Genomic DNA, 24,961 nt, shown 5'->3' with positions numbered 1-24,961 from the left:
GCTCCCTCACATTGACAATTTAACACAGAAATTGCGTCGCTAAAAATACTATGTGTTCTATGACATCTCCTTCTAAATCGAGTAACGTTTCTATGCAAACGACAGGATTTTCTTTTGGGTTACTAGTATCTCCTTTCCGATGCACTATTCCTCCTTAACTGCACCCCCGCCTCTCTCACATTGACAATTTAACACAGGAATTGCGTCGCTATGAAATACTATGTGTTCTATGACATCTCCTTCTAAATCGAGTAACGTTACTGTGGAAACGACAGGATTTTCTTTTGGGATACGACTATATACTTTCCGCAGTACTATCCCTTCTGTACTGCATCCCTCGCTCCCTCACATTGACGAATTAACACAAAAATTGCGTCGCTATGAAATATTATGTGTTCCATTACTTCTCCTTCTAAATCGAGTAACGTGTCTATGGAAACGACAGGATTTTCTTTTGGGTTACGAGTATCTCCTTTCCGATGCACTATTCCTGCTCTACTGCATCCCTCGCTCCCTCACATTGACGAATTAACACAGAAATTGCGTCGCTATGAAATATTATGTGTACCATTACTTCTCCTTCTAAATCGAGTACCGTTTCTATGGAAACGACAGGATTTTCTTTTGGGTTACGAGTATCTCCTTTCCGATGCACTATTCCTTCTGTACTGCATCCCGCGCTCCCTCACATTGACGAATTAACACAGAAATTGCGTCGCTATGGAATACTATGGGTTCCATGACTTCTCCTTCTAAATCGAGTAACGTGTATATGGAAACGACAGGATTTTTTTTGGGATACGAGTATCTCCTTTCCGATGCACTATTCCTTCTTTACTGCACCCCACGCTCCCTCACATTGACAATTTAACACAGAAATTGCGTCGCTATGAAATACTATGTGTTCTATGACATCTCCTTCTAAACCGAGTAACGTTTCTATGGAAACGACAGGATTTTCTTTTGGGTTACGAGTTTCTCCTTTCCGATGCACTATTCCTTCTTTACTGCATCCCTCGCTCCCTCACATTGACGAATTAACACAGAAATTGCGGCGCTATGAAATAATATGGGTTCTATGACTTCTCCTTCTAAATCGAGTAACTTTTCTATGGAAATGACTGGATTTTCTTTTGGGATACGAGTATCTCCTTTCCGATGCACAATTCCTTCTTTACTGCATCCGTCGCTCCCTCACATTGACGAATTAACACAGAAATTGCGTCGCTATGAAATACTATGGGTTCTATGACTTCTCCTTCTAAATCGAGTAAAGTTTCTATGGAAACGACAGGAATTTCTTTTGGGATACGACTATATACTTTCCGATGCACTATTCCCTCTGTACTGCATCCCTCGCTCCCTCACATTGACGAATTAACACAGAAATTGCGTCGCAATGAAATACTATGGGTTCCATGACTTCTCCTTCTAAATCGAGTAACGTTTCTATGGAAACGACAGAATTTAGTTTTGGGATACGAGTATCTCCTTTCCGATACACTATTCCTTCTTTACTGCATCCCTCGCTCCCTCACATTGACAATTTAACACAGAAATTGCGTCGCTATGAAATACTATGTGTTCTATGACATCTCCTTCTAAATCGAGTAACGTTTCTATGGAAACGACAGGATTTTCTTTTGGGTTACTAGTATCTTCTATCCGATGCACTATTCCTTCTTTACTGCATCCCTCGCTCCCTCATATTGACAATTTAACACAGAAATTGCGTCGCAATGAAATACAATGTGTTCTATGACATCTCCTTCTAAATCGAGTAAAATTTATATGGAAACGAAAGGATTTTCTTTTGGGTTACGAGTATCTCCTTCCCGATGCACTATTCCTTCTTTACTGCATCCCTCGCTCCCTCACATTGACGAATTCACACAGAAATTGCGTCGCTATGAAATACTATGTGTTCTATGACATCTCCTTCTAAATCGAGTAACGTTTCTATGAAACGACAGGATTTTCTTTTGGGTTACGAGTTTCTCCTTTCCGATGCACTATTCCTTCTTTACTGCATCCCTCGCTCCCTCACATTGACGAATTAACACAGAAATTGCGTTGCAATGAAATACTATGGGTTCTATGACTTCTCCTTCTAAATCGAGTAACGTTTCTATGGAAACGACAGGATTTTCTTTTGGGTTACTAGTATCTTCTATCCGATGCACTATTCCTTCTTTACTGCATCCCTCGCTCCCTCATATTGACAATTTAACACAGAAATTGCGTCGCAATGAAATACAATGTGTTCTATGACATCTCCTTCTAAATCGAGTAAAATTTATATGGAAACGAAAGGATTTTTTTTTTGGGTTACGAGTATCTCCTTCCCGATGCACTATTCCTTCTTTACTGCATCCCTCGCTCCCTCACATTGACGAATTCACACAGAAATTGCGTCGCTATGAAATACTATGTGTTCTATGACATCTCCTTCTAAATCGAGTAACGTTTCTATGAAACGACAGGATTTTCTTTTGGGTTACGAGTTTCTCCTTTCCGATGCACTATTCCTTCTTTACTGCATCCCTCGCTCCCTCACATTGACGAATTAACACAGAAATTGCGTCGCAATGAAATACTATGGGTTCCATGACTTCTCCTTCTAAATCGAGTAACGTTTCTATGGAAACGACAGAATTTAGTTTTGGGATACTAGTATCTCCTTTCCGATACACTATTCCTTCTTTACTGCATCCCTCGCTCCCTCACATTGACAATTTAACACAGAAATTGCGTCGCTATGAAATACTATGTGTTCTATGACATCTCCTTCTAAATCGAGTAACGTTTCTATGGAAACGACAGGATTTTCTTTTGGGTTACTAGTATCTTCTATCCGATGCACTATTCCTTCTTTACTGCATCCCTCGCTCCCTCATATTGACAATTTAACACAGAAATTGCGTCGCAATGAAATACAATGTGTTCTATGACATCTCCTTCTAAATCGAGTAAAATTTATATGGAAACGAAAGGATTTTCTTTTGGGTTACGAGTATCTCCTTCCCGATGCACTATTCCTTCTTTACTGCATCCCTCGCTCCCTCACATTGACGAATTCACACAGAAATTGCGTCGCTATGAAATACTATGTGTTCTATGACATCTCCTTCTAAATCGAGTAACGTTTCTATGAAACGACAGGATTTTCTTTTGGGTTACGAGTTTCTCCTTTCCGATGCACTATTGCTTCTTTACTGCACCCCCCCTCCCGCTCTCTCACATTGACAATTTAACACAGGGATTGCGTCGCTATGAAATACTATGTGTTCTATGACATCTCCTTCCAAATCGAGTAACGTTACTGTGGAAACGACAGGATTTTCTTTTGGGATACGACTATATACTTTCCGAAGCACTATTCCTTCTGTACTGCATCCCTCGCTCCCTCACATTGACGAATTAACACAGAAATTGCGTCGCTATGGAATACTATGGGTTCCATGACTTCTCCTTCTAAATAGAGTAACGTTTATATGAAAACGACAGGATTTTTCTTGGGATACGAGTATCTCCTTTCCGATGCACTATTCCTTCTTTACTGCATCCCTCGCTCCCTCACATTGACGAATTAACACAGAAATTGCGGCGCTATGAAATAATATGGGTTCTATGACTTCTCCTTCTAAATCGAGTAACTTTTCTATGGAAATGACTGGATTTTCTTTTGGGATACGAGTATCTCCTTTCCGATGCACAATTCCTTCTTTACTGCATCCGTCGCTCCCTCACATTGACGAATTAACACAGAAATTGCGTCGCTATGAAATACTATGGGTTCTATGACTTCTCCTTCTAAATCGAGTAAAGTTTCTATGGAAACGACAGGAATTTCTTTTGGGATACGACTATATACTTTCCGAAGCACTATTCCCTCTGTACTGCATCCCTCGCTCCCTCACATTGACGAATTAACACAGAAATTGCGTTGCAATGAAATACTATGGGTTCCATGACTTCTCCTTCTAAATCGAGTAACGTTTCTATGGAAACGACAGGATCTTCTTTTGGGTTACGAGTATCTCCTTTCCGATGCACTATTCCTTCTTTACTGCATCCCTCGCTCCCTCACATTGACAATTTAACACAGAAATTGCGTCGCTATGAAATACTATGTGTTCTATGACATCTCCTTCTAAATCGAATAACGTTTATATGGAAACGACAGGATTTTCTTTTGGGTTACGAGTATCTCCTTCCCGATGCACTATTCCTTCTTTACTGCATCCCTCGCTCCCTCACATTGACGAATTAACACAGAAATGGCGTCGCTATGAAATACTATGTGTTCTATGACATCTCCTTCTAAATCGAATAACGTTTATATGGAAACGACAGGATTTTCTTTTGGGATACGAGTATCTCCTTTCCGATGCACTATTCCTTCCTTACTGCATCCCTCGCTCCCTCACATTGACGAATTAACACAGAAATTGGGGCGATATGGAATACTATGGGTTCTATGACTTCTCCTTCTAAATCGAATAACGTTTATATGGAAACGACAGGATTTTCTTTGGCATACGAGTATCTCCTTTCCGATGCACAATTCCTTCTTTACTGCATCCCTCGCTCCCTCACATTGACAATTTAACACAGAAATTGCGTCGCTAAAAATACTATGTGTTCTATGACATCTCCTTCTAAATCGAGTAACGTTTCTATGGAAACGACAGGATTTTCTTTTGGGTTACGAGTATCTCCTTTCCGATCCACTATCCCTTCTTTACTGCATCCCTCGCTCCCTCACATTGACAATTTAACACAGAAATGGCGGCGCCATGAAATACTACGTGTTCTATGCCATCTCCTTCTAAATTGAGTAACGTTTCTATGCAAACGACAGGATTTTCTTTTGGGTTACTAGTATCTCCTTTCCGATGCACTATTCCTCCTTAACTGCACCCCCGCCTCTCTCACATTGACAATTTAACACAGGAATTGCGTCGCTATGAAATACTATGTGTTCTATGACATCTCCTTCTAAATCGAGTAACGTTACTGTGGAAACGACAGGATTTTCTTTTGGGATACGACTATATACTTTCCGCAGTACTATCCCTTCTGTACTGCATCCCTCGCTCCCTCACATTGACGAATTAACACAAAAATTGCGTCGCTATGAAATATTATGTGTTCCATTACTTCTCCTTCTAAATCGAGTAACGTGTCTATGGAAACGACAGGATTTTCTTTTGGGTTACGAGTATCTCCTTTCCGATGCACTATTCCTGCTCTACTGCATCCCTCGCTCCCTCACATTGACGAATTAACACAGAAATTGCGTCGCTATGAAATATTATGTGTACCATTACTTCTCCTTCTAAATCGAGTACCGTTTCTATGGAAACGACAGGATTTTCTTTTGGGTTACGAGTATCTCCTTTCCGATGCACTATTCCTTCTGTACTGCATCCCGCGCTCCCTCACATTGACGAATTAACACAGAAATTGCGTCGCTATGGAATACTATGGGTTCCATGACTTCTCCTTCTAAATCGAGTAACGTTTATATGGAAACGACAGGATTTTTTTTGGGATACGAGTATCTCCTTTCCGATGCACTATTCCTTCTTTACTGCACACCACGCTCCCTCACATTGACAATTTAACACAGAAATTGCGTCGCTATGAAATACTATGTGTTCTATGACATGTCCTTCTAAACCGAGTAACGTTTCTATGGAAACGACAGGATTTTCTTTTGGGTTACGAGTTTCTCCTTTCCGATGCACTATTCCTTCTTTACTGCATCCCTCGCTCCCTCACATTGACGAATTAACACAGAAATTGCGGCGCTATGAAATAATATGGGTTCTATGACTTCTCCTTCTAAATCGAGTAACTTTTCTATGGAAATGACTGGATTTTCTTTTGGGATACGAGTATCTCCTTTCCGATGCACAATTCCTTCTTTACTGCATCCGTCGCTCCCTCACATTGACGAATTAACACAGAAATTGCGTCGCTATGAAATACTATGGGTTCTATGACTTCTCCTTCTAAATCGAGTAAAGTTTCTATGGAAACGACAGGAATTTCTTTTGGGATACGACTATATACTTTCCGAAGCACTATTCCCTCTGTACTGCATCCCTCGCTCCCTCACATTGACGAATTAACACAGAAATTGCGTCGCAATGAAATACTATGGGTTCCATGACTTCTCCTTCTAAATCGAGTAACGTTTCTATGGAAACGACAGAATTTAGTTTTGGGATACGAGTATCTCCTTTCCGATACACTATTCCTTCTTTACTGCATCCCTCGCTCCCTCACATTGACAATTTAAGACAGAAATTGCGTCGCTATTAAATACTATGTGTTCTATGACATCTCCTTCTAAATCGAGTAACGTTTCTATGGAAACGACAGGATTTTCTTTTGGGTTACTAGTATCTTCTATCCGATGCACTATTCCTTCTTTACTGCATCCCTCGCTCCCTCATATTGACAATTTAACACAGAAATTGCGTCGCAATGAAATACAATGTGTTCTATGACATCTCCTTCTAAATCGAGTAAAATTTATATGGAAACGAAAGGATTTTCTTTTGGGTTACGAGTATCTCCTTCCCGATGCACTATTCCTTCTTTACTGCATCCCTCGCTCCCTCACATTGACGAATTCACACAGAAATTGCGTCGCTATGAAATACTATGTGTTCTATGACATCTCCTTCTAAATCGAGTAACGTTTCTATGAAACGACAGGATTTTCTTTTGGGTTGCGAGTTTCTCCTTTCCGATGCACTATTGCTTCTTTACTGCACCCCCCCCTCCCGCTCTCTCACATTGACAATTTAACACAGGAATTGCGTCGCTATGAAATACTATGTGTTCTATGACATCTCCTTCCAAATCGAGTAACGTTACTGTGGAAACGACAGGATTTTCTTTTGGGATACGACTATATACTTTCCGAAGCACTATTCCTTCTGTACTGCATCCCTCGCTCCCTCACATTGACGAATTAACACAGAAATTGCGTCGCTATGGAATACTATGGGTTCCATGACTTCTCCTTCTAAATAGAGTAACGTTTATATGAAAACGACAGGATTTTTCTTGGGATACGAGTATCTCCTTTCCGATGCACTATTCCTTCTTTACTGCATCCCACGCTCCCTCACATTGACAATTTAACACAGAAATTGCGTCGCTATGAAATACTATGTGTTCTATGACATCTCCTTCTAAATCGAGTAACGTGTCAATGGAAACGAAATGATTTTCTTTTGGGTTACGAGTATCTCCTTTCCGATGCACTATTCCTGCTGTACTGCATCCCTCGCTCCCTCACATTGACGAATTAACACAGAAATTGCGTCGCTATGAAATATTATTTGTTCCATTACTTCTCCTTCTAAATCGAGTACTGTTTCTATGGAAACGACAGTATTTTCTTTTGGGTTACGAGTATCTCCTTTCCGATGCACTATTCCTTCTGTACTGCATCCCTCGCTCCCTCACATTGACGAATTAACACAGAAATTGAGTCGCTATGGAATACAATGGGTTCCATGACTTCTCCTTCTAAAACGAGTAACGTTTCTATGGAAACGACGGGAATTTCTTTTGGGATAGGACTATATACTTTACGAATCACTATTCCTTCTGTACTGCATCCCTCGCTCCCTCACATTGACGAATTAACACAGAAATTACGTCGCAATGAAATACTATGGGTTCCATGAGTTCTCCTTCTAAATCGAGTAACGTTTCTATGGAAACGACAGAATTTTTATTTTGGGATACGAGTATCTCCTTTCCGATGCACTATTCCTTCTTTAATGCATCCCTCGCTCCCTCACATTGACAATTTAACACAGAAATTGCGTCGCTATGAAATACTATGTGTTCTATGACATCTCCTTCTAAATCGAGTAACGTTTCTATGGAAACGACAGGATTTTCTTTTGGGTTAATAGTATCTCCTTTCCGATGCACTATTCCTTCTTTACTGCATCCCTCGCTCCCTCACATTGACAATTTAACACAGAAATTACGTCGCAATGAAATACTATGTGTTCTATGACATCTACTTCTAAATCGAGTAAAGTTTCTATGGAAACGAAAGGATTTTCTTTTGGTTTACGAGTATCTCCTTTCCGATGCACTATTCCTTCTTTACTGCATCCCTCGCTCCCTCACATTGACAATTTAACACAGAAATTGCGTCGCTATGAAATACTATGTGTTCTATGACATCTCCTTCTAAATCGAGTAACGTTTCTATGAAACGACAGGATTTTCTTTTGGGTTACGAGTATCTCCTTTCCGATGCACTATTCCTTCTTTACTGCATCCCTCGCTCCCTCACATTGACAATTTAACACAGAAACTGCGTCGCTATGAAATACTATGTGTTCTATGACATCTCCTTCTAAATCGAGTGACATTTCTCTGAAAACGACAGGATTTTCTTTTGGGATACGACTATATACTTTCCGAAGCACTATCCCTTCTCTACTGCATCCCTCGCTCCCTCACATTGACGAATTAACACAGATATTGCGTCGCTATGGAATACTATGGGTTCCATGACTTCTCCTTCTAAATCGAGTAACTTTTCTATGGAAATGACTGGATTTTCTTTTGGGATACGAGTATCTCCTTTCCGATGCACTATTCCTTCTTTGCTGCATCCCTGGCTCCCTCACATTGACGAATTAACACAGAAATTGCGTCGCTATGAAATACTATGGGTTCTATGACTTCTCCTTCTAAATCGAGTAACGTTACTGTGGAAACGACAGGATTTTCTTTTGGGATACGACTATATACTTTCCGAAGCACTATTCCTTCTGTACTGCATCCCTCGCTCCCTCACATTGACGAATTAACACAGAAATTGCGTCGCTATGGAATACTATGGGTTCCATGACTTCTCCTTCTAAATAGAGTAACGTTTATATGAAAACGACAGGATTTTTCTTGGGATACGAGTATCTCCTTTCCGATGCACTATTCCTTCTTTACTGCATCCCACGCTCCCTCACATTGACAATTTAACACAGAAATTGCGTCGCTATGAAATACTATGTGTTCTATGACATCTCCTTCTAAATCGAGTAACGTGTCAATGGAAACGAAATGATTTTCTTTTGGGTTACGAGTATCTCCTTTCCGATGCACTATTCCTGCTGTACTGCATCCCTCGCTCCCTCACATTGACGAATTAACACAGAAATTGCGTCGCTATGAAATATTATTTGTTCCATTACTTCTCCTTCTAAATCGAGTACTGTTTCTATGGAAACGACAGTATTTTCTTTTGGGTTACGAGTATCTCCTTTCCGATGCACTATTCCTTCTGTACTGCATCCCTCGCTCCCTCACATTGACGAATTAACACAGAAATTGGGGCGATATGGAATACTATGGGTTCTATGACTTCTCCTTCTAAATCGAATAACGTTTATATGGAAACGACAGGATTTTCTTTGGCATACGAGTATCTCCTTTCCGATGCACAATTCCTTCTTTACTGCATCCCTCGCTCCCTCACATTGACAATTTAACACAGAAATTGCGTCGCTAAAAATACTATGTGTTCTATGACATCTCCTTCTAAATCGAGTAACGTTTCTATGGAAACGACAGGATTTTCTTTTGGGTTACGAGTATCTCCTTTCCGATCCACTATCCCTTCTTTACTGCATCCCTCGCTCCCTCACATTGACAATTTAACACAGAAATGGCGGCGCCATGAAATACTACGTGTTCTATGCCATCTCCTTCTAAATTGAGTAACGTTTCTATGCAAACGACAGGATTTTCTTTTGGGTTACTAGTATCTCCTTTCCGATGCACTATTCCTCCTTAACTGCACCCCCGCCTCTCTCACATTGACAATTTAACACAGGAATTGCGTCGCTATGAAATACTATGTGTTCTATGACATCTCCTTCTAAATCGAGTAACGTTACTGTGGAAACGACAGGATTTTCTTTTGGGATACGACTATATACTTTCCGCAGTACTATCCCTTCTGTACTGCATCCCTCGCTCCCTCACATTGACGAATTAACACAAAAATTGCGTCGCTATGAAATATTATGTGTTCCATTACTTCTCCTTCTAAATCGAGTAACGTGTCTATGGAAACGACAGGATTTTCTTTTGGGTTACGAGTATCTCCTTTCCGATGCACTATTCCTGCTCTACTGCATCCCTCGCTCCCTCACATTGACGAATTAACACAGAAATTGCGTCGCTATGAAATATTATGTGTACCATTACTTCTCCTTCTAAATCGAGTACCGTTTCTATGGAAACGACAGGATTTTCTTTTGGGTTACGAGTATCTCCTTTCCGATGCACTATTCCTTCTGTACTGCATCCCGCGCTCCCTCACATTGACGAATTTACACAGAAATTGCGTCGCTATGGAATACTATGGGTTCCATGACTTCTCCTTCTAAATCGAGTAACGTTTATATGGAAACGACAGGATTTTTTTTGGGATACGAGTATCTCCTTTCCGATGCACTATTCCTTCTTTACTGCACCCCACGCTCCCTCACATTGACAATTTAACACAGAAATTGCGTCGCTATGAAATACTATGTGTTCTATGACATCTCCTTCTAAACCGAGTAACGTTTCTATGGAAACGACAGGATTTTCTTTTGGGTTACGAGTTTCTCCTTTCCGATGCACTATTCCTTCTTTACTGCATCCCTCGCTCCCTCACATTGACGAATTAACACAGAAATTGCGGCGCTATGAAATAATATGGGTTCTATGACTTCTCCTTCTAAATCGAGTAACTTTTCTATGGAAATGACTGGATTTTCTTTTGGGATACGAGTATCTCCTTTCCGATGCACAATTCCTTCTTTACTGCATCCGTCGCTCCCTCACATTGACGAATTAACACAGAAATTGCGTCGCTATGAAATACTATGGGTTCTATGACTTCTCCTTCTAAATCGAGTAAAGTTTCTATGGAAACGACAGGAATTTCTTTTGGGATACGACTATATACTTTCCGAAGCACTATTCCCTCTGTACTGCATCCCTCGCTCCCTCACATTGACGAATTAACACAGAAATTGCGTCGCAATGAAATACTATGGGTTCCATGACTTCTCCTTCTAAATCGAGTAACGTTTCTATGGAAACGACAGAATTTAGTTTTGGGATACGAGTATCTCCTTTCCGATACACTATTCCTTCTTTACTGCATCCCTCGCTCCCTCACATTGACAATTTAACACAGAAATTGCGTCGCTATGAAATACTATGTGTTCTATGACATCTCCTTCTAAATCGAGTAACGTTTCTATGGAAACGACAGGATTTTCTTTTGGGTTACTAGTATCTTCTATCCGATGCACTATTCCTTCTTTACTGCATCCCTCGCTCCCTCATATTGACAATTTAACACAGAAATTGCGTCGCAATGAAATACAATGTGTTCTATGACATCTCCTTCTAAATCGAGTAAAATTTATATGGAAACGAAAGGATTTTCTTTTGGGTTACGAGTATCTCCTTCCCGATGCACTATTCCTTCTTTACTGCATCCCTCGCTCCCTCACATTGACGAATTCACACAGAAATTGCGTCGCTATGAAATACTATGTGTTCTATGACATCTCCTTCTAAATCGAGTAACGTTTCTATGAAACGACAGGATTTTCTTTTGGGTTGCGAGTTTCTCCTTTCCGATGCACTATTGCTTCTTTACTGCACCCCCCCCTCCCGCTCTCTCACATTGACAATTTAACACAGGAATTGCGTCGCTATGAAATACTATGTGTTCTATGACATCTCCTTCCAAATCGAGTAACGTTACTGTGGAAACGACAGGATTTTCTTTTGGGATACGACTATATACTTTCCGAAGCACTATTCCTTCTGTACTGCATCCCTCGCTCCCTCACATTGACGAATTAACACAGAAATTGCGTCGCTATGGAATACTATGGGTTCCATGACTTCTCCTTCTAAATAGAGTAACGTTTATATGAAAACGACAGGATTTTTCTTGGGATACGAGTATCTCCTTTCCGATGCACTATTCCTTCTTTACTGCATCCCTCGCTCCCTCACATTGACGAATTAACACAGAAATTGCGGCGCTATGAAATAATATGGGTTCTATGACTTCTCCTTCTAAATCGAGTAACTTTTCTATGGAAATGACTGGATTTTCTTTTGGGATACGAGTATCTCCTTTCCGATGCACAATTCCTTCTTTACTGCATCCGTCGCTCCCTCACATTGACGAATTAACACAGAAATTGCGTCGCTATGAAATACTATGGGTTCTATGACTTCTCCTTCTAAATCGAGTAAAGTTTCTATGGAAACGACAGGAATTTCTTTTGGGATACGACTATATACTTTCCGAAGCACTATTCCCTCTGTACTGCATCCCTCGCTCCCTCACATTGACGAATTAACACAGAAATTGCGTTGCAATGAAATACTATGGGTTCCATGACTTCTCCTTCTAAATCGAGTAACGTTTCTATGGAAACGACAGGATCTTCTTTTGGGTTACGAGTATCTCCTTTCCGATGCACTATTCCTTCTTTACTGCATCCCTCGCTCCCTCACATTGACAATTTAACACAGAAATTGCGTCGCTATGAAATACTATGTGTTCTATGACATCTCCTTCTAAATCGAATTACGTTTATATGGAAACGACAGGATTTTCTTTTGGGTTACGAGTATCTCCTTCCCGATGCACTATTCCTTCTTTACTGCATCCCTCGCTCCCTCACATTGACGAATTAACACAGAAATGGCGTCGCTATGAAATACTATGTGTTCTATGACATCTCCTTCTAAATCGAATAACGTTTATATGGAAACGACAGGATTTTCTTTTGGGATACGAGTATCTCCTTTCCGATGCACTATGCCTTCCTTACTGCATCCCTCGCTCCCTCACATTGACGAATTAACACAGAAATTGGGGCGATATGGAATACTATGGGTTCTATGACTTCTCCTTCTAAATCGAATAACGTTTATATGGAAACGACAGGATTTTCTTTGGCATACGAGTATCTCCTTTCCGATGCACAATTCCTTCTTTACTGCATCCCTCGCTCCCTCACATTGACAATTTAACACAGAAATTGCGTCGCTAAAAATACTATGTGTTCTATGACATCTCCTTCTAAATCGAGTAACGTTTCTATGGAAACGACAGGATTTTCTTTTGGGTTACGAGTATCTCCTTTCCGATCCACTATCCCTTCTTTACTGCATCCCTCGCTCCCTCACATTGACAATTTAACACAGAAATGGCGGCGCCATGAAATACTACGTGTTCTATGCCATCTCCTTCTAAATTGAGTAACGTTTCTATGCAAACGACAGGATTTTCTTTTGGGTTACTAGTATCTCCTTTCCGATGCACTATTCCTCCTTAACTGCACCCCCGCCTCTCTCACATTGACAATTTAACACAGGAATTGCGTCGCTATGAAATACTATGTGTTCTATGACATCTCCTTCTAAATCGAGTAACGTTACTGTGGAAACGACAGGATTTTCTTTTGGGATACGACTATATACTTTCCGCAGTACTATCCCTTCTGTACTGCATCCCTCGCTCCCTCACATTGACGAATTAACACAAAAATTGCGTCGCTATGAAATATTATGTGTTCCATTACTTCTCCTTCTAAATCGAGTAACGTGTCTATGGAAACGACAGGATTTTCTTTTGGGTTACGAGTATCTCCTTTCCGATGCACTATTCCTGCTCTACTGCATCCCTCGCTCCCTCACATTGACGAATTAACACAGAAATTGCGTCGCTATGAAATATTATGTGTACCATTACTTCTCCTTCTAAATCGAGTACCGTTTCTATGGAAACGACAGGATTTTCTTTTGGGTTACGAGTATCTCCTTTCCGATGCACTATTCCTTCTGTACTGCATCCCGCGCTCCCTCACATTGACGAATTAACACAGAAATTGCGTCGCTATGGAATACTACGGGTTCCATGACTTCTCCTTCTAAATCGAGTAACGTTTATATGGAAACGACAGGATTTTTTTTGGGATACGAGTATCTCCTTTCCGATGCACTATTCCTTCTTTACTGCACCCCACGCTCCCTCACATTGACAATTTAACACAGAAATTGCGTCGCTATGAAATACTATGTGTTCTATGACATCTCCTGCTAAACCGAGTAACGTTTCTATGGAAACGACAGGATTTTCTTTTGGGTTACGAGTTTCTCCTTTCCGATGCACTATTCCTTCTTTACTGCATCCCTCGCTCCCTCACATTGACAATTTAACACAGAAATTGCGTCGCTATGAAATACTATGTGTTCTATGACATCTCCTTCTAAATCGAGTAACGTTTCTATGGAAACGACAGGATTTTCTTTTGGGTTACTAGTATCTTCTATCCGATGCACTATTCCTTCTTTACTGCATCCCTCGCTCCCTCATATTGACAATTTAACACAGAAATTGCGTCGCAATGAAATACAATGTGTTCTATGACATCTCCTTCTAAATCGAGTAAAATTTATATGGAAACGAAAGGATTTTCTTTTGGGTTACGAGTATCTCCTTCCCGATGCACTATTCCTTCTTTACTGCATCCCTCGCTCCCTCACATTGACGAATTCACACAGAAATTGCGTCGCTATGAAATACTATGTGTTCTATGACATCTCCTTCTAAATCGAGTAACGTTTCTATGAAACGACAGGATTTTCTTTTGGGTTGCGAGTTTCTCCTTTCCGATGCACTATTGCTTCTTTACTGCACCCCCCCCTCCCGCTCTCTCACATTGACAATTTAACACAGGAATTGCGTCGCTATGAAATACTATGTGTTCTATGACATCTCCTTCCAAATCGAGTAACGTTACTGTGGAAACGACAGGATTTTCTTTTGGGATACGACTATATACTTTCCGAAGCACTATTCCTTCTGTACTGCATCCCTCGCTCCCTCACATTGACGAATTAACACAGAAATTGCGTCGCTATGGAATACTATGGGTTCCATGACTTCTCCTTCTAAATAGAGTAACGTTTATATGAAAACGACAGGATTTTTCTTGGGATACGAGTATCTCCTTTCCGATGCACTATTCCTTCTTTACTGCATCCCACGCTCCCTCACATTGACAATTTAACACAGAAATTGCGTCGCTATGAAATACTATGTGTTCTATGACATCTCCTTCTAAATCGAGTAACGTGTCAATGGAAACGAAATGATTTTCTTTTGGGTTACGAGTATCTCCTTTCCGATGCACTATTCCTGCTGTACTGCATCCCTCGCTCCCTCACATTGACGAATTAACACAGAAATTGCGTCGCTATGAAATATTATTTGTTCCATTACTTCTCCTTCTAAATCGAGTACTGTTTCTATGGAAACGACAGTATTTTCTTTTGGGTTACGAGTATCTCCTTTCCGATGCACTATTCCTTCTGTACTGCATCCCTCGCTCCCTCACATTGACGAATTAACACAGAAATTGAGTCGCTATGGAATACAATGGGTTCCATGACTTCTCCTTCTAAATCGAGTAACGTTTATATGAAAACGACAGGATTTTTTTTGGGATACGAGTATCTCCTTTCCGATGCACTATTCCTTCTTTACTGCATCCCACGCTCCCTCACATTGACAATTTAACACAGAAATTGCGTCGCTATGAAATACTATGTGTTCTATGACATCTCCTTCTAAATCGAGTAACGTTTCTATGGAAACGACAGGATTTTCTTTTGGGATACGACTATATACTTTCCGAAGCACTATCCCTTCTGTACTGCATCCCTCGCTCCCTCACATTGACGAATTAACACAGAAATTGCGTCGCTATGAAATATTAGGTGTTCCATTACTTCTCCTTCTAAAACGAGTAACGTTTCTATGGAAACGACGGGAATTTCTTTTGGGATAGGACTATATACTTTACGAATCACTATTCCTTCTGTACTGCATCCCTCGCTCCCTCACATTGACGAATTAACACAGAAATTACGTCGCAATGAAATACTATGGGTTCCATGAGTTCTCCTTCTAAATCGAGTAACGTTTCTATGGAAACGACAGAATTTTTATTTTGGGATACGAGTATCTCCTTTCCGATGCACTATTCCTTCTTTACTGCATCCCTCGCTCCCTCACATTGACAATTTAACACAGAAATTGCGTCGCTATGAAATACTATGTGTTCTATGACATCTCCTTCTAAATCGAGTAACGTTTCTATGGAAACGACAGGATTTTCTTTTGGGTTAATAGTATCTCCTTTCCGATGCACTATTCCTTCTTTACTGCATCCCTCGCTCCCTCACATTGACAATTTAACACAGAAATTACGTCGCAATGAAATACTATGTGTTCTATGACATCTACTTCTAAATCGAGTAAAGTTTCTATGGAAACGAAAGGATTTTCTTTTGGTTTACGAGTATCTCCTTTCCGATGCACTATTCCTTCTTTACTGCATCCCTCGCTCCCTCACATTGACAATTTAACACAGAAATTGCGTCGCTATGAAATACTATGTGTTCTATGACATCTCCTTCTAAATCGAGTAACGTTTCTATGAAACGACAGGATTTTCTTTTGGGTTACGAGTATCTCCTTTCCGATGCACTATTCCTTCTTTACTGCATCCCTCGCTCCCTCACATTGACGAATTAACACAGATATTGCGTCGCTATGGAATACTATGGGTTCCATGACTTCTCCTTCTAAATCGAGTAACTTTTCTATGGAAATGACTGGATTTTCTTTTGGGATACGAGTATCTCCTTTCCGATGCACTATTCCTTCTTTGCTGCATCCCTGGCTCCCTCACATTGACGAATTAACACAGAAATTGCGTCGCTATGAAATACTATGGGTTCTATGACTTCTCCTTCTAAATCGAGTAAAGTTTCTATGGAAACGACAGGAATTTCTTTTGGGATACGACTATATACTTTCCGAAGCACTATTCCCTCTGTACTGCATCCCTCGCTCCCTCACATTGACGAATTAACACAGAAATTGCGTTGCAATGAAATACTATGGGTTCCATGACTTCTCCGTCTAAATCGAGTAACGTTTCTATGGAAACGAAAGGATCTTCTTTTGGGTTACGAGTATCTCCTTTCCGATGCACTATTCCTTCTTTACTGCATCCCTCGCTCCCTCACATTGACAATTTAACACAGAAATTGCGTCGCTATGAAATACTATGTGTTCTATGACATCTCCTTCTAAATCGAATAACGTTTATATGGAAACGACAGAATTTTCTTTTGGGTTACGAGTATCTCCTTCCCGATGCACTATTCCTTCTTTACTGCATCCCTCGCTCCCTCACATTGACGAATTAACACAGAAATGGCATCGCTATGAAATACTATGTGTTCTATGACATCTCCTTCTAAATCGAATAACGTTTATATGGAAACGACAGGATTTTCTTTTGGGATACGGGTATCTCCTTTCCGATGCACTATTCCTTCCTTACTGCATCCCTCGCTCCCTCACATTGACGAATTAACACAGAAATTGGGGCGATATGGAATACTATGGGTTCTATGACTTCTCCTTCTAAATCGAATAACGTTTATATGGAAACGACAGGATTTTCTTTGGCATACGATTATCTCCTTTCCGATGCACAATTCCTTCTTTACTGCATCCCTCGCTCCCTCACATTGACAATTTAACACAGAAATTGCGTCGCTATGAAATACTATGGGTTCCATGACTTCTCCTTCTAAATCGAGTAACGTTTCTATAGAAACGACAGAATTTTTTTTTTTTTGGGATCCGAGTATCTCCTTTCCGATGCATTATTCCCACTATACTGCATTCCTCGCTCCCTCTCATTGACAATTTAACACAGAAATTGCGTCGCTATGAAATACTATGTGTTCTATGCCATCTCCTTCTGAATTGAGTAACGTATCTATGGAAACGACAGGATTTCCTTTTAGGTTACTAGTATCTCCTTTCCGATGCACTATCCCTTCTGTACTGCATCCCTCGTTCCCTCACATTGACAATTTAATACAGAAATTGCGTCGCTATGAAATACTTTGTGTTCTATGACATCCCCTTCTAAATCGAATAACGTTTCTGTGGAAACGACAGGATTTTCTTTTGGGATACGACTATATACTTTCCGAAGTACTATCCCTTCTGTACTGCATCCCACGCTCCCTCACATTGACGAATTAACACAGAAATTGCGTCGCTATGAAATATTATGGGTTCCATTACTTCTCCTTCTAAATCGAGTAACGTTTCTATGGAAACGACAGGATTTTCTTTTGGGATACGACTATATACTTTCCGAAGCACTATCCCTTCTGTACTGCATCTCTCGCTGCCTCACAATGACGAATTAACACAGAAATTGCGTCGCTATGGAATACTATGGATTCCATGACTTCTCCTTCTAAATAGAGTAACGTTTATGTGGAAACGACAGGATTGTTTTTGGGATACGAGTATCTCCTTTCCGATGCACTATTCCTTCCTTACTGCATCCCTCGCTCCCTCACATTGACGAATTAACACAGAAATTGCGTCGCTATGAAATATTATGGGTTCCATTACTTCTCCTTCTAAATCGAGTAACGTTTCTATGGAAATGACAGGATTTTCTTTTCGGTTAAGAGTAGCTCCTTTCCGATGCACTATTCCTTCTTTACTGCTTCCCTTGCTCCCCCACATTGACAATTTAACACAGATATTGCGTCGCTATGAAATACTATGTGTTCTATGACATCTCCTTCTAAATCGATTAACGTTTGTATGGAAACGACACGATTTTCTTTTGGGATACGTGTATCTCCTTTCCGATGCACTATTCGTTCTTTACTGCATCCCTCGCTCCCTCACATTGAGGAATTAAAACAGAAATTGTGTCGCTATGAAATACTATGGGTTCTATGACTTCTATTTCTGAATCGAGTAACTTTTCTATGGAAACGACAGGATTTTCTTTTGGGATACGAGTATCTCCTTTCCGATGCACTATTCCTTCTTTACTGCATCCCTCGCTCCCTCACATTGACGAATTAACACAGAAATTGCGGCGCTATGAAATACTATGGGTTCTATGACTTCTCCTTCTAAATCGAGTAACCTTTCTATGGAAATGACTGGAATTTCTTTTGGGATACGAGTATCTCCTTTCCGATGCACTATTCCTTCATTACTGCTTCCCTTGCTCCCTCACACTGACAATTTAACACAGATATTGCGTCGCTATGAAATACTATGTATTCTATGACATCTCCTTCTAAATCGAGTAACGTTTGTATGGAAACGACACGATTTTCTTTTGGGATACGTGTATCTCCTTTCCGATGCACTATTCGTTCTTTACTGCATCCCTCGCTCCCTCACATTGAGGAATTAACACAGAAATTGCGTCGCTATGAAATACTATGGGTTCTATGACTTCTCCTTCTGAATCGATTAACGTTTCTATGGAAACGACAGGATTTTCTTTTGGGTTACGAGTATCTCCTTTCCGATGCACTATTCCTTCTTTACTGCATCCCTCGCTCCCTCACATTGACGAAATAATACAGAAATTGCGTCGCTATGAAATACTATGTGTTCTATGACTTCTCCTATATCGAGTAACGTGTCTATGGAAACGACAGGATTTTCTTTGGGATATGAGTATCTCCTTTCCTATGCACTATTCCTTCTTTACTGCATCCCTCGCTCCCTCACATTTACGAATTAGCACAGAACTTGCGTCGCTATGAAATATTATGTGTTCTATTAATTCTTCTTCTGAATCGAGTAACGTTTCTATGGAAACGACAGGATTTCCATTTAGGTTACTAGTATCTCCTTTCCGATGCAATATTCCTTCTGTACTGCATCCCTCGTTCCCTCACATTGACAATTTAACACAGAAATTGCGTCGCTATGAAATACTTTGTGTTCTATGACATCCCCTTCTAAATCGAATAACGTTTCTGTGGAAACGACAGGATTTTCTTTTGGGATACGACTATATACTTTCCGAAGTACTATCCCTTCTGTACTGCATCCCACGCTCCCTCACATTGACGAATTAACACAGAAATTGCGTCGCTATGAAATATTATGGGTTCCATTACTTCTCCTTCTAAATCGAGTAACGTTTCTATGGAAACGACAGGATTTTCTTTTGGGATACGAGTATCTCCTTTCCGATGCACTATTCCTTCTTTACTGCATCCCTCGCTCCCTCACATTGACGAATTAACACAGAAATTGCGGCGCTATGAAATACTATGGGTTCTATGACTTCTCCTTCTAAATCGAGTAACCTTTCTATGGAAATGACTGGAATTTCTTTTGGGATACGAGTATCTCCTTTCCGATGCACTATTCCTTCTTTACTGCTTCCCTTGCTCCCTCACACTGACAATTTAACACAGATATTGCGTCGCTATGAAATACTATGTACTCTATGACATCTCCTTCTAAATCGAGTAACGTTTGTATGGAAACGACACGATTTTCTTTTGGGATACGTGTATCTCCTTTCCGATGCACTATTCGTTCTTTACTGCATCCCTCGCTCCCTCACATTGAGGAATTAACACAGAAATTGCGTCGCTATGAAATACTATGGGTTCTATGACTTCTCCTTCTGAATCGAGTAACGTTTCTATGGAAACGACAGGATTTTCTTTTGGGTTACGAGTATCTCCTTTCCGATGCACTATTCCTTCTTTACTGCATCCCTCGCTCCCTCACATTGACGAAATAATACAGAAATTGCGTCGCTATGAAATACTATGTGTTCTATGACTTCTCCTATATCGAGTAACGTGTCTATGGAAACGACAGGATTTTCTTTGGGATATGAGTATCTCCTTTCCTATGCACTATTCCTTCTTTACTGCATCCCTCGCTCCCTCACATTTACGAATTAGCACAGAACTTGCGTCGCTATGAAATATTATGTGTTCTATTAATTCTTCTTCTGAATCGAGTAACGTTTCTATGGAAACGACAGGATTTTCTTTTGGGTGACGAGTATCTCCTTTCCGATGCACTATTCCTTCTTTACTGCATCCCTCGCTCCCTCACATTGACAATTTAACACAGAAATTGCGTCGCTATGAAATACTATGGGTTCTATGACATCCCCTTCTAAATCGAGTAACGTTTCTATTGAAACGACAGAATTTTTTTTTTTTTGGGATCCGAGTATCTCCTTTCCGATGCACTATTCCCTCTATACTGCATCCCTCGCTCCCTCTCATTGACAATTTAACACAGAAATTGCGTCGCTATGAAATACTATGTGTTCTATGCCATCTCCTTCTGAATTGAGTAACGTTTCTATGGAAACGACAGGATTTCCTTTTAGGTTACTAGTATCTCCTTTCCGATGCACTATTCCTTCTGTACTGCATCCCTCGTTCCCTCACATTGACAATTTAACACAGAAATTGCGTCGCTATGAAATACTATGGGTTCTATGACTTCTCCTTCTGAATTGAGTAACGTTTCTATGGAAACGACAGGATTTCCTTTTAGGTTACTAGTATCTCCTTTCCGATGCACTATTCCTTCTGTACTGCATCCCTCGTTCCCTCACATTGACAATTTAACACAGAAATTGCGTCGCTATGAAATACTATGGGTTCTATGACTTCTCCTTCTGAATTGAGTAACGTTTCTATGGAAACGACAAGATTTACGTTTGGATACGAGTCTGTCCTTTACGATGCACTATTCCTTCTTTACTGCATCCCTCGCTCCCTCACATTGACGAATTAACACAGAAATTGCGTCGCTATGAAATACTATGGGTTCCATGACTTCTCCTTCTAAATCGAGTAACGTTTCTATGGAATCGACAGAATTTTTTTTTTTTGGGATCCGAGTATCTCCTTTCCGATGCACTATTCCCTCTATACAGCATCCCTCGCTCCCTCACATTGACAATTTAACACAGAAATTGCGTCGCTATGAAATACTATGTGTTCTATGCCATCTCCTTCTGAATTGAGTAACGTTTCTATGGAAACGACAGGATTTCCTTTTAGGTTACTAGTATCTCCTTTCCGATGCACTATTCCTTCTGTACTGCATCCCTCGTTCCCTCACATTGACAATTTAACACAGAAATTGCGTCGCTATGAAATACTATGGGTTCTATGACTTCTCCTTCTGAATTGAGTAACGTTTCTATGGAAACGACAGGATTTCCTTTTAGGTTACTAGTATCTCCTTTCCGATGCACTATTCCTTCTTTACTGCATCCCTCGCTCCCTCACATTGACAATTTAACACAGAAATTGCGTCGCTATGAAATACTTTGTGTTCTATGACATCCCCTTCTAAATCGAATAACGTTTCTGTGGAAACGACAGGATTTTCTTTTGGGATATGACTATATACTTTCCGAAGTACTATCCCTTCTGTACTGCATCCCACGCTCCCTCACATTGACGAATTAACACAGAAATTGCGTCGCTATGAAATATTATGGGTTCCATTACTTCTCCTTCTAAATCGAGTATCGTTTCTATGGAAACGACAGGATTTTCTTTTGGGATACGAGTATCTCCTTTCCGATGCACTATTCCTTCTTTACGGCATCCCTCGCTCCCTCACATTTACGAATTAGCACAGAAATAGCGTCGCTATGAAATATTATGTGTTCTATTAATTCTTCTTCTGATTCGTGTAACGTTTCTATGGAAACGACAGGATTTTCTTTTGGTTGACGAGTATCTCCTTTCCGATGCACTATTCCTTCTTTACTGCACCCCACGCTCCCTCACATTGACAATTTAACACAGAAATTGCGTCGCTATGAAATACTATGTGTTCTATGACATCTCCTTCTAAACCGAGTAACGTTTCTATGGAAACGACAGGATTTTCTTTTGGGTTACGAGTTTCTCCTTTCCGATGCACTATTCCTTCTTTACTGCATCCCTCGCTCCCTCACATTGACGAATTAACACAGAAATTGCGGCGCTATGAAATAATATGGGTTCTATGACTTCTCCTTCTAAATCGAGTAACTTTTCTATGGAAATGACTGGATTTTCTTTTGGGATACGAGTATCTCCTTTCCGATGCACAATTCCTTCTTTACTGCATCCGTCGCTCCCTCACATTGACGAATTAACACAGAAATTGCGTCGCTATGAAATACTATGGGTTCTATGACTTCTCCTTCTAAATCGAGTAAAGTTTCTATGGAAACGACAGGAATTTCTTTTGGGATACGACTATATACTTTCCGAAGCACTATTCCCTCTGTACTGCATCCCTCGCTCCCTCACATTGACGAATTAACACAGAAATTGCGTCGCAATGAAATACTATGGGTTCCATGACTTCTCCTTCTAAATCGAGTAACGTTTCTATGGAAACGACAGAATTTAGTTTTGGGATACGAGTATCTCCTTTCCGATACACTATTCCTTCTTTACTGCATCCCTCGCTCCCTCACATTGACAATTTAACACAGAAATTGCGTCGCTATGAAATACTATGTGTTCTATGACATCTCCTTCTAAATCGAGTAACGTTTCTATGGAAACGACAGGATTTTCTTTTGGGTTACTAGTATCTTCTATCCGATGCACTATTCCTTCTTTACTGCATCCCTCGCTCCCTCATATTGACAATTTAACACAGAAATTGCGTCGCAATGAAATACAATGTGTTCTATGACATCTCCTTCTAAATCGAGTAAAATTTATATGGAAACGAAAGGATTTTCTTTTGGGTTACGAGTATCTCCTTCCCGATGCACTATTCCTTCTTTACTGCATCCCTCGCTCCCTCACATTGACGAATTCACACAGAAATTGCGTCGCTATGAAATACTATGTGTTCTATGACATCTCCTTCTAAATCGAGTAACGTTTCTATGAAACGACAGGATTTTCTTTTGGGTTGCGAGTTTCTCCTTTCCGATGCACTATTGCTTCTTTACTGCACCCCCCCCCTCCCGCTCTCTCACATTGACAATTTAACACAGGAATTGCGTCGCTATGAAATACTATGTGTTCTATGACATCTCCTTCCAAATCGAGTAACGTTACTGTGGAAACGACAGGATTTTCTTTTGGGATACGACTATATACTTTCCGAAGCACTATTCCTTCTGTACTGCATCCCTCGCTCCCTCACATTGACGAATTAACACAGAAATTGCGTCGCTATGGAATACTATGGGTTCCATGACTTCTCCTTCTAAATAGAGTAACGTTTATATGAAAACGACAGGATTTTTCTTGGGATACGAGTATCTCCTTTCCGATGCACTATTCCTTCTTTACTGCATCCCTCGCTCCCTCACATTGACGAATTAACACAGAAATTGCGGCGCTATGAAATAATATGGGTTCTATGACTTCTCCTTCTAAATCGAGTAACTTTTCTATGGAAATGACTGGATTTTCTTTTGGGATACGAGTATCTCCTTTCCGATGCACAATTCCTTCTTTACTGCATCCGTCGCTCCCTCACATTGACGAATTAACACAGAAATTGCGTCGCTATGAAATACTATGGGTTCTATGACTTCTCCTTCTAAATCGAGTAAAGTTTCTATGGAAACGACAGGAATTTCTTTTGGGATACGACTATATACTTTCCGAAGCACTATTCCCTCTGTACTGCATCCCTCGCTCCCTCACATTGACGAATTAACACAGAAATTGCGTTGCAATGAAATACTATGGGTTCCATGACTTCTCCTTCTAAATCGAGTAACGTTTCTATGGAAACGACAGGATCTTCTTTTGGGTTACGAGTATCTCCTTTCCGATGCACTATTCCTTCTTTACTGCATCCCTCGCTCCCTCACATTGACAATTTAACACAGAAATTGCGTCGCTATGAAATACTATGTGTTCTATGACATCTCCTTCTAAATCGAATAACGTTTATATGGAAACGACAGGATTTTCTTTTGGGTTACGAGTATCTCCT

The sequence above is a fragment of the Schistocerca nitens genome, unplaced genomic scaffold, assembly GCF_023898315.1.
Source record: "Schistocerca nitens isolate TAMUIC-IGC-003100 unplaced genomic scaffold, iqSchNite1.1 HiC_scaffold_528, whole genome shotgun sequence".
In the NCBI taxonomy this organism is placed as follows: Eukaryota; Metazoa; Arthropoda; class Insecta; order Orthoptera; family Acrididae; genus Schistocerca; species Schistocerca nitens.
The sequence above is the reverse complement of the archived record's forward strand: the minus strand, read 5'-3'. Positions refer to the sequence as shown.